The 11,952-nt window shown below is 35.8% G+C and overlaps 1 pseudogene; it reads left to right on the top strand.

Moving 5' to 3' along the window:
- The first annotated feature begins 3,401 nt into the window (after positions 1 to 3,401).
- LOC105873088 (alpha-ketoglutarate dehydrogenase component 4 pseudogene) lies at positions 3,402 to 3,724 on the top strand (annotated as a pseudogene).
- The last annotated feature ends 8,228 nt before the right edge of the window (positions 3,725 to 11,952 follow it).

Genomic DNA, 11,952 nt, shown 5'->3' with positions numbered 1-11,952 from the left:
CGAATTTTTGACTTATCCATGGTTTTACAAAAATTGCTCTAAAAAAATTTTGAAAGATAATCACAAGCCAAACCATGCATTTGAAAGACTGAGGATGTACCTTCACAATAAAAATAAAACAAAAAAGTATAAAAGTGAAATATCAGAGATATCAACTGTCAAACTTAGTACTTACGAAAATCGGACATCTCGTACTTAATAACCTAATACTTTCTAGTTCTGTGTTCTAATAAATAGGTGTGTACACTTTCTGACAAATATCAAAATGAACATTTGTAATTTATGCATTTTTCTTTATGTATACTATAACTAACTGAATTAAAAATAGGATGACCTTGGGAAAAAAAGGAAAAGATTTATTCCTTATTCCAAACATCACTGTATATCATCCAGAATACTTCAGGTAAGTGTTTTGTGAGTGCTTGCTGAATCAAATTCAACTGAAAGGATTCTCTCCATGACACCACAGCTCTTTTCCTCCATGTCTTGTAGCACCATTCTATGGCCATTGTCCTTTTCTACTGAAAATGTTGCTTCACCCACCCCACCTTCCCCCACCACCCAGGACCCAACCTTTCTCTCTCTCAGGTTTCCTGTGCACCTCTCCCTGAAAAAGCCCCATTTGATGGCACTCCCGAGGGGTAGATAGGTCCCCCTCAGCACCAACAACACCCTCTGTGAATTACAGAATCTCAGATTGTGACCTCTCTGTTTTCTTACTCCTTAGACGCTTTCCCTTTTTCTTATTCTCCCTTGGAGTCCAAACTCTTTTTCTTATTCTCCCTTGGAGTCTCATATTCTCCCTTGGAGTCTCAACTCCTTAAAAGGCCAATTCAAAACTTATTTTCTGTAATTCTCCCTCAGTGACAAAGCCTTCTTTGCACTGTTGATTTTCATGTACTCAGGTTGCACTGTGTGCATTTTGCCCTCGGATATCAGCATATACAAGTGTTCTTTTTTTGCTTCGATTATGTGTTTCATCCTTTCCAACAAAACTATGTGGTCATTAAGAAGCTGACATGTCTTCTATTCCTTTGAGACCCGAACACAAAATGAATTGCACCATTGTTGTTATCTAACTTATTTGGAAACTTACTCAGTTGGCGCCTAATTTGAAATGAACATTTATTGAGTACCCACTGTCAAAATGCAATCTCTTAAAAAGTAGCTTGCATTCTTAAGTGGAAAAGGCACTAAAAATAACTATTAAATAGATATCAACACCCCTGTATCACACTATGCATAAAAACTAACTCAAAGTGGATTAAAGACTTAAATGTAAGGCTAAAATTGTAAAACTCCTAAATAAAACAAAGTTTTTTGACATTGTTCTTGACTGTGATTTTTGGGATATGATACAAAGCAAGCAACAAAAGCAAAAATAAATAAGTGAGACTACATCAAACTAAAACACTTCTGCACAGCAAAGGAAATAATCGACAAGATGAAAAGGCAACCTATGGAATGGGGGAAAATGTTTGCAAACCACACATCTGAGAAGGGGTTAATATCCAAAGCATATAAGGAACAAAAACAACTCAATAGCAATAAAATGAATAGCTCAATTTTAAAATGGGCAAAGGACCCGAATAGACATTTCTCCAAAGACATGAATGAGCAACAGGTTTAAGAAAAAATATTCAACATCACTAATCATCAAAGAAATGCAAATCAAAACCACAATGAGATAACACCTCACACCTGTTAGGATGGCTACTATCAAAAAAACAAAAGATAATAAGTGTTGGGGAAGATGTGGAGAAAAGAGAATCCTTGTACACTGTGGTTGGGAATGCAAACTAGTACAGCCATTATGGAAAACAGTATGAAGTTTCTTCAGAAATTAAAAATAGGACTACCATATGATCCAGCAATGCTACTTCTGGGTATATATCTGAAGGAAATGAAATTAGTATCACAAACAGATATCTCACTCTCATGTTCATATATATACACCACAATTCATATATATATGAATATTATTCAGCCATAAAAATAAAGGATATCCTATCATTTGTAACAGCATGGATAAAGTTTGAGGGTATTATGCTAAATGAAATAAGTCAGACAGAGAAAGACCAATACTGTATGATCTCACTTATAAGTGGAATCTGAAAAAGTCAAACTTATAGAAGCATAGAATAGAATGGTGGCTGCCAGGGGCTTGGGGGTAGGAAACATAGGGAGATGTTGGTCAAAGGGTACAAACTTGCAGTTATAAGATGAATAAGTTCTGGAGAGCTAATGTACAGCATGGTGACTGTAGTTAACAATACTGCATCATATGCTTGAAATTTGCTAAGAAAGGTTATCTTAAATATTCTCATCATAAAAAAGGTAACTATGTATTAATTAACTTTATAGTGGTAATCATTTTACAATACACATATATGAGGGTTGTCCAGGAAGTATCCAGCCACGTAACCATTCTCATTATATTAACAATGGCTGGATACTTTCTGGACAGCCCTCATATATCAAATCATCATGTAATTTTGTATAATTTTACTTGTCAATTATGCTTCAACAAAGCTAGAGAAAAATTAAATAAAAAATAAAATAAGATTTTAAAAAACAGGCAGCAGCAGTCTAAGAGAAAGAGCGAGCACTGGGGTAGGAGTCAGGAAACTTGAGCTCTAGTTCTGGCACTGTTATTAATAACACCACCTCCAACTTTGGTCATTTATATCCCCTGACTATGCTCCAGTTTTCTTATCCTTACAATGAGGAGTTGGAATAATACTATCTATAATGTCTCCTTCAAGATTGTAATGCATTTATAACTAAATGTCTAGATCAATCAGCTAGCCTGGTTATAGTAAATATTCCAGAGGCTGAAAAACTCGGTGGATGTAAAGCAAAGAAAAATATATCATGGGGTTCTAGTGCCACCTACTGGTCACTAGATTTCCTATGTCCTTAAGAGATCTACAACACTTGCAAAAAGAACATGTCACAGTAGGGCACCCTCTGCCCAATGAACAAGTAAGACTTTTGTCATCTGTACTGGTCATCAGATCTTGCTAAAATAGCTATCAATGTGAAAAAGGACACATGCTGGTTACTGCCTGATTGGAGGTCCCTGGAAACTGTTTTGGGTTTTTTGTTTGTTTTCTTGTTATAACTGTCCCCAAACCCAATACCGTAGGGCTTTGCTGTAGCCTTGCTTGCCACTGAATGAAACATGCTTTCAGTTCATTCAGTAAAGTCAATTCATTTCATAAATAACTATTGAGCATTTTACTAGATTCCCCAACTATGCTAAGAGGTGTAGTACGCTATGGAGTTAAGAGCAGTGGTTTGGATTCCAGTAGAAATGGCTCTAATTTTGGCCCAACTATTTAACTTCCTGTGTGACTTGAGCCACAGTTCCTCATTTTAAAATTCCTACAGTCCCCCTTCACGGGGGTCATGATGGGCAGCAAGATGGCGTCTGCCAGCAGTGTCGTCCAGGTAGTCAAGCCTCACAACTCCATTAATAAGATTTCCTGACAGAAGAGACAATCCTAAACCCAATGTATCAGAAGCTTTGAGATCAGCAGGGCTACCGTCTCACTCTTCTGCAATTTCCCAGCATCCTAAGAGAAGTAAATCACCAGATTTGCTGATACATCAGGGTCCACCAGACACTGCAGAAATAATAAAAACATTGCCTCAGAAATATAGAAGGAAACGTGTGTCTCAAGAAGAAATTGAATTTATCCAACGTGGAGGTCCAGAGTAATCACGGTGGCTGTTGTTTGTCATCAGACAAAAGAATTACCTTTACAATAAATTACTTCTAAAATGAAAAATGAGAAATTGTATATTAAGCAACTTTAATAAATATTCTGTAAAAAATTGAGATAGATGAACATCTGTATCTCCTAATTTATGTATCTTGGTCAGCTTCTCCACAAGCTTACCTAATTAATTGTTTATATACTTTATACTTATTAAAGTATACATTTTTAAATGTTAAAAAAAAATTCCTACAATGACATTTTCTTCATCAGGTGCCTGTAAGGACTTGGGAGGTGCCTGGAATGGTGCCTGGCAAATTGTAAGAACTAGAAAACTGTGAAGACACAATTCAGGCCCTAAAAGAGCTTGCAGTTAGTCAGGGGTAAAGGCAGGTACTAAGCTAAGCATATTGCAATGATGCAATGTAACAATATTTGTTGGTCACTCAATGCACACCAAGGGCTGTAACAGAAGGTGGTAAGAGATAAGAAAGAACACACCACAGAGGTTGAAAGGAGGGGCAGATAACTTCAGGTGGGCAAGGCAAATATGTTCATGGCAGAGGAGGCAACTGTCCTAGACTTTAATGATAAGGATCTAAATCAGCTGCTGGGTTTCTTCAATCAGTATTGTACTTCTCCTTAAAATCTCACTTCATATTTCACCTCCATAAAGCCATTCCCTACCACTACTTTAGTCATTAATTTTTCCACCCCATCTTTCTGCTCCTATTATTCTAATTCATTCTGCTTATTTTAAAGTTCATAATTTGCAAGTGCGTCTTTTATACTGGATCATAAACTCCCTAAAGCCAACGAAATCATTGATCTTATTCATTTTTAAGGCTTAGCAGTGCAACGCCTACTAATAACAGCAGCATCTTACATATGCATAACTTCAGAGATGCAGTTCGAAAGTCTCAGAATCATTCATTCATTCAACAAACACTGATGACAATTATCTGGACACTGTGCTAGGCATTGGGGGTGTAGAGGCAAGATGTCTTCCACCTAGGATTCACAGTCTATGGGCAGGAAGACAATTATAATTCCAGGTGATTAGTTCAAAATAATAAAATAATTGTTTGCCAATAGGAGGGGGGGAAATGACCATTACTAACTTTCCCGAGCACTGACTGTGCCACAGGCACAGTACTGACTGTCATATGCTGCCTTATTCCATGTAAACTTCTCATGAAGCCCAGTAAGTTAAGTGCTTTTTATTTTCTCCATTTTACAGATGAGAAAGCTGAGGCATAGAGAGTTAAATAACTTGCCCAAAGTTGTATATCTTGAAGTGGCAATAAAAGAATTCAAATCCATATCTGACTTCAGGAGTCCATGTTTTTAAATCATTTTATTTCCTCCCAAGCCAATGAAAAGAGCCTACCCGATAGGTACTGTGATCCATGGAGCAGAATCTCACAAGTAACCGAATCAAGTCAAGTCTTAGCTAGAACAGCCACAAATAAGACACAATTCACAAGCATGCATCAAACCATCCCTGCCCTCAGAGTCCACTGCCTAATAAGTATATAGTACATATAAATCAACACATTTAATTTGAAGAATATTGTGCTCGGCCTATAATCAAACATAAGGGCCAGGGGAACACAAGGGAAGAAAAAATTATGTCTGATTGGGGGGATACTAGTGAGATTCTTGCAGGAGGAAGCATTTGGCCTGGGCCTTTAAGGATGAGTAGGCGTTAGAGGAGCAAATGTGGATGAGGAGGTGGGATGAAGGTCACCAGTTATAACAGCAACAAGTATAAAAGGTCTAACTAGGGCTTTTCATGCATTCTAATTAATCATAATGGGTTGCAACAAACTGTGATTGCTTTAAGGAAAAATAAAGCAAGCTAAAAAAAAACAATCTTAGGTTAAATTAATAGAAGTAGTGTCCAGATAGGAAGGAAATAGAACTCTCTGCTTTGCCACTTCTCATTCCAGACATTATGAGGGACACTGGACATTGTGCTGGAATTCTTCTGAAGGAGTGTGATAACGACTTCTCTCCTAGAGAAGACTTATAGAATGTTGGAGGCATTTGGAAGTATTTCAAGGGTGTCACATGAAATGAGGAGCAATTCTACATTGCTTGAGAGAGTAAGACTAGAGCCATTAGGTACAAATTAAAAGGATGATGATTTTACCCAATTTAAGGACAAGTATCCTTGTATTTACAGCCCTAAAACAAAGCCCACTGTTTCAGGTGGTAGTGATCTGTTTAAGAAGAGACTGCATGACCACCAGTCATGATTACCATGGAGGGACTTTTGCAATGAATGGGATTTGAGTTTGATGATTTCTAAGTTAAACTAGATGATCCAACTCTATGATTCAATGACTTAAAGGGGTCATCTAGTGCAACCTCCCACATAACACAGAAATCTCTGCCTTGGCATCGTTCCCAAACAGTCTCCTAGCCTCTGCTAGAACCTGCTTTTAAAACAATAGTGCTCTGGGGTATTTTCACTCATGTGCTTTATTCCTGCTTACGGTGTAGCCAGATTAGTTCGTGGTGAGTCAGGTGAGAAATTAAAGAAGGCACACTTCACAATTAATCTCTCTGTGTGTCTGAGCAGAGCACTGAGTTTATGAATCACACCATGATTGCTCTCCTAGGAGGACCAATGGTCTATGCAGCCACTGCTCGTACACTCACTCTGAAAAAAGCAGAGGGAGAGAATGATGGCCATACACATTAGGATGCCACTGCACAAGTGACTCACTGTAGTTCTAGAGTCTGTACATTAAGCCAAGCTTTATAAAAAGCATCTCTACTTCCAACCTTACCAACCTCTTCAAAGAATTATTTCCATATATTTACAAACCAAAATGGCCTAATTCTTCTCTCTTCATTTATTTGTCTTTGAAATTCAAAGAAAGAGTCCCTTGTTTTAGATAATTTCTTCCCAAGAAACATAGGAATTTCTAGAAAACTAGGAGCCACATTCAGGAGATGGAAAAGAACCTTAGGTAAGATTCAGTAAACTACCAAATATCCCTCCTTTTTATAATGTTTTTCCCTTTGAAAGGAAAAAAGAAGCCAGGAAGCTGAAGAGCCATCTCTCCACGGGAATTAACAAGAATTTTCTCTATAATTTGATTAAATAAACCCCTATAAAGAAACCAACAAGAAACTAGTGTAAGGAAAGGAGTCCTACCAGGTCTCTACCAGCTCAAAATATCTTGGCCATTGATGAGTAAACTTTATTTATCATCCATTTGCTTATTTATTCATTCATTCAACAAGTATTGAGTGCCTACTATGTCCCAAGAACCATAAAGACACCAGGGATACAGCATTTTTTTAAAATAAAAAAGCATAGTCCTCATAAAGTTTACATCCTAATGAAAAGACAGCAGGAAATAAATAAGTAAAATACATATTTCATCAGATAATGACAAGTGCTACAGAAAAATAAAATAAAGCAATGAAGGAAGATAAGGAATGTTGATGGTCACAATTTTAAATAAGGTGGCCAGAGTAGATTCCCTTAGAAATTAATATTGGATCAAAGACCTAAAGAAGATGAGAGAAAAAACCAAATGAATATCTGGGAGAACATTCCAGACAAAGAGGACAGCAGCTGCAAAGGCCAGGTATGTTCAGGAAATAGTAAAGAGGCAAATGGATACAAAGTAAGCCAGGGTATGAGTCACAGGAGATGAGGTAAAAGAAGTAACTCTGCAGACCCACTAATCATGCAGGGTCTGGTTTAAGGACTTTGGATTTTCTTCAGAGCAAAGAGAAGAGTCATCAGATGGTTTTCTCTCAATCCTATTCCATTTCCTGCACACACCTAGAATTTTTCCCCTAAATGTTTGGAGCCTACAGATCTGGATTAGATGATGCTTTCACAAATGACACCTCGTGCCTCTGCAGGCTATCATCTGACTCTTGATCCTGCTCAAAGGTCCCTAAGTCCTGACACCGGGGAGCAACATCCTCAAGGATGCTGCACTTAGTTAACCAGCATGAGCCAGCCAATGTTGTGTGTCTACCTAAGAATCAAAACAGTCCACTAAGCTAAATCAGAAGAAAAAAACAACATAGTTTCTGTCTTCAAGTAGTTTATAATCTAATTAGAAAATCAAACAAATATACCGACACAACCCACTGTGGAAAGATTGCAAAGCAACCAACTACAACTGTAAAATTTACTAATACCACTCTAAGTAAGCTAAGTAACATATCCATCACCTCACATAGTTACTCTTTTTGGTAGTGAGAACATTTAAGACCCACTCTCTTAACAAATTACAAGTATACAATACAGTATTATGAACTATGGCCGCCATGCTACACTTTAGATCCCTAGAACTTACTCATCCTGCATAACTGAAACTTTGCACCTTTTCACTGATACTTCCTCATTTCTCACAGCTCATTGTAAGTATGTAGAAATGCAACTGATGTTTTTATTAATATGTTGATTTTGTACTCTGCAACTTTATTGCATTCATTTATTATTAATAGTTCTAACAGTTTCTTGGCAGTCTTTTGTTTTCTGTATATAAAATCATATCTTCAGAGACAATTTTACTTCTTCCAGTTTGTACTTTTATTTCCTTTATTTCCTTTTCCTCGCCTAATTGCTCTGGATAAGACTCCAAGTACTATGTCAAATAGAAGTGGTGAGAGTGGGCATACTTATCTTGTTCCTGATCTAAGAAGAAAAGCTTTTAACTTTTCATCATTGAGAATGATGTTAGCTTTGGGCTTGTCATAGATGGCCTGTAGTATGTTGAAGTACATTCCTCCTATACCTAATTTGTTGAGAGTTTTTATCATGAAAGGATGTTGAATTTTGTTAAATGCTTTTTCTGCATCTATTTACATGGTTGTGTAATTTTTTCCTTAATTCTGTTAATATGGTGTATCACATTTATTGATTTGCTTATATTGAACCATCCTGCATCCCAGAGATAAATTTCACTTAATCATGATGTATGATCCTTTTAATGTGCTATTGGTTTGTTAGTGTTTTGTTGAGAATTTTATGTCTGTATTCATCAGAAATATTGGCCTGTAATTTTCTTTTCTTGCAATGTCCTTGCCTGGTTTGGTATTAGGGTAATGCTGGCCTCATAAAATGAGTTTGTAAGTGTTCCCTTTTGTTAAATTTTTTGAAAGAGTATGAGAAGTCCTGGCATTAATTCTTTAAATGTTTGGTAGAATTCCGCAGTGAAACTGGTATGTCCTTGACTTTTCTTTTTTGATAGATTTTTTTTTTATTACAGATTCAATCTTCTTACTTGTTACTGGTCAGTTCAGATTTTCTGTTTCTTCATGATTCAGTCTTGGTAGGCTGTATGTTTCTAGGAATTTATCCATTTTTTCTATTATGGTATAAAACAATATAATTGTTGGCTTATAAATGTTCATAGTAGTCTCTTATGATCTTATATATTTCTGTGGTATCAGATATAATGTATCCCTCTTTCATTTCTAATTTTATTTATTTGAGTTTTCTCTTTTTTTCCCTTATCCTAGCAAAAGGTTTGTCAGTTTTGTTTATCTTTTCAAAAAAACTCAACTGTTAGTTTCATTGATCTTTTCCAATGTTTTTCTAGTCTCTATTTCATTTATTTCTTCTCTGGTCATTGTCTTTTCCTTTCTTCTACTAACTTTGGGCTTAGTTTCTTCTTTTCCTAGTTCTGTGTGGTGCAAAGTGAAGTTTTCCTTTTTTCTTTCTTTGAATGGCTTTTGCTTACATTCATTACGTTTTGGTATGTTGTATCTCCATTTTCATTTGTCTCAAGATTTTTTTTATTTTCTTTTTTATTTCTCCTTTGACCCATTGATTGTTTAGCAGTGTATTATTTAATTTTTACACATTTGTTAATTTTCCAATTTTCTCCATTATTAATTTCTAGTTTCATGCCATGTGGCCTGAAAAGATACTTAATATGATTTTAGTCTTCTTAAATTTCTTAAGACTTGTTTTGTGGTCTAATATATGATCTCTCCTGGAAAATGTTCCATGTGTGCCTGAGAAAAATGTGTATTCTGCTGCTGTTGGATGGAATATTCTATATGATATCTGTTAGGTCCATTTGGTCTATTGTATCATTTAGGTTCACTGTTTTCTTATTAATTTTCTGTCTCAATGATCTTTCCACTGTTGAAAGTGGGGAATTAAAGTTCCCTGTTATTATTGTATTGCTATCTATTTCTCGATGCAGTTCTATTAACATTTGCTTTATATATATTTAGGTGCTCTGATGTTGGGTATATGTGTATATATTTGTAATTTTATGTCCTCTTGATGAATTAACGCTTTTATATGACCTTTGCTTCCTGTGACAATTTTTGACTGAAAGTCTATTTTGTCTGATATAAACATGGTCACCTCTGTTCTCATTTGGTTACCATCTGCATAGAATACCTTTTTCCATCCCTTTGCTTTCAGCCTACATGTGTTCTTGAAGCTAAAGTGGGTTTCTTATAAGCAGCACATAGTTGAATCCTGTTTTTTATCCATTCAACCACTCTATGTGTGTTGATTGGAAAATTAAAGCCATTTACATTTAAAGTAAATATTGACAGGTAAGGATTTACTTTTCCCACTTGTTCATTGTTTTCTGCCTGTTTTGTAGTTCTTTTGTTTCTCTCTTCTTCTCTTATTGTCTTCATTTGTGATTTGATGATTTTTTGTAGTAGTAGTATACTTTGATTCCATTCTTTTTATCCTTTGCATATCTGTTATAGTTTTTTTGTGATTACTATAAGGCTTATTAAAACATCTTTTAGTCATAACAGTCTATTTTAAGCTAATAACAACTTAACTTCAACCACATGCAAAAATTACAGTTTAACTTCTCTCCCAAAATTTTGTTATTGACATCATGATTTGCATTTTTATAGTGTGTATTCGTTAACAAATTACTGTAGCTACAGTTATTTTAATACTATTGTCTTTTAACTTTTATACCAGAGTTAAGTGATTGATTTACATTCCTCCATTATAGCATTAATATTGGAGTATTCTGAATTTCACTATATTCTTACCTTTATAGCAAGTTTAATACTTTCATGTTTTCATCTTGTTAGTTAGTGTCCTTTCCTTCAACTTGAAGAACTCCTTTTAACACCTCTTATAAAGCAAGTCTAGTGATGATGAACTACCTCAACTTCTGTCTGTCTGGGAAAGTCTACATCTCTCCTTCATTTCTGAAGGACAGTTTTGTGAGACATAGTACTCTTGGTTGGTAGTTTTTTCTTTCAATATTTTGAGTATATCATCCCACTCTACCGTAGCCAACAGGTTTCTGATGAGAAATCCACTTAGTCTTATGGAAGTTGCCTTCATGTCACAAGTTGCATTCTCTTGTTGTTTTCCAATTTCTCTTTGTCTAACCTCTGAAAATTTGGTTATAATGTATTTTAGTGCAGATCTCTTTATGTTTAACCTACCTGGAGTTGTTTGGACTTCATATATCAAGATGTTTATTTTCCTACCCAGATTTGATAAGTTTCCTGTTGTTATTTCTTTAAATAAGCTTTCTTATCCCATTCTCTTTCTCTGCCCATTCTGAGATTCCCATAATCCATAAATTGTTCACTTGATGGTGCATCCTAAGTCCCAAAGAATGTCTTCACTCTTTTAAATTTTTTGTCCCTTTTTTGTTCCTCTGATTGGATAATTTCAAATAACCTGCTTTCTAACTTACTGATTCTTTCTTCTGCTTGGTGGAGTCAATTGTTGAAACTCTCTATTGAGTTTTTAGTTCAGTCATTGTGTTCTTCATCTGCAGAATTTCTGTTTGGTTCTTTGTTAAACTTTACACTTTGTTCATGTATTACTTTCTTGCTTTCATTTAGTTATCTGTCTGTGTTCTTTTGTAGCTTGCTGAGCTTCTTTAAGACGATCATTTTGAATTCTTTGTCCAGCAAATCATAGATCTCCATTTTGTGCTTTATTTTGTTCCTTTGATAGTGTCATGTTTCCCTGACTATTAATGATTTTTGTGGCCTTTGCATTAATGTCTGCACATTTGAAAAAACAGATACCTCTTCCAGTCTTTGCAGATTGACTTTGGCAGAGAAAGCCTTTCACCAGTCAGAGATTCTGGCTAGGCTCTCTGGTGGGGTCCTTGGGTAGGCTTGCTGCTGGAGTCTTTACATGAGTTGGCCTGGTACTTGGGTTGGTAGGATTTGTGGGCCCAGTGCCTGGGTCCACTGGGGAAGTACTGAAGCTTGGGTGCACATGGAAAAGTCT

Source organism: Microcebus murinus, chromosome 2 (assembly GCF_040939455.1).
Source record: "Microcebus murinus isolate Inina chromosome 2, M.murinus_Inina_mat1.0, whole genome shotgun sequence".
In the NCBI taxonomy this organism is placed as follows: domain Eukaryota; kingdom Metazoa; phylum Chordata; class Mammalia; order Primates; family Cheirogaleidae; genus Microcebus; species Microcebus murinus.
Note: the sequence above shows the minus strand (reverse complement) of the source record. Positions and strands in the feature narration are given on the sequence as shown.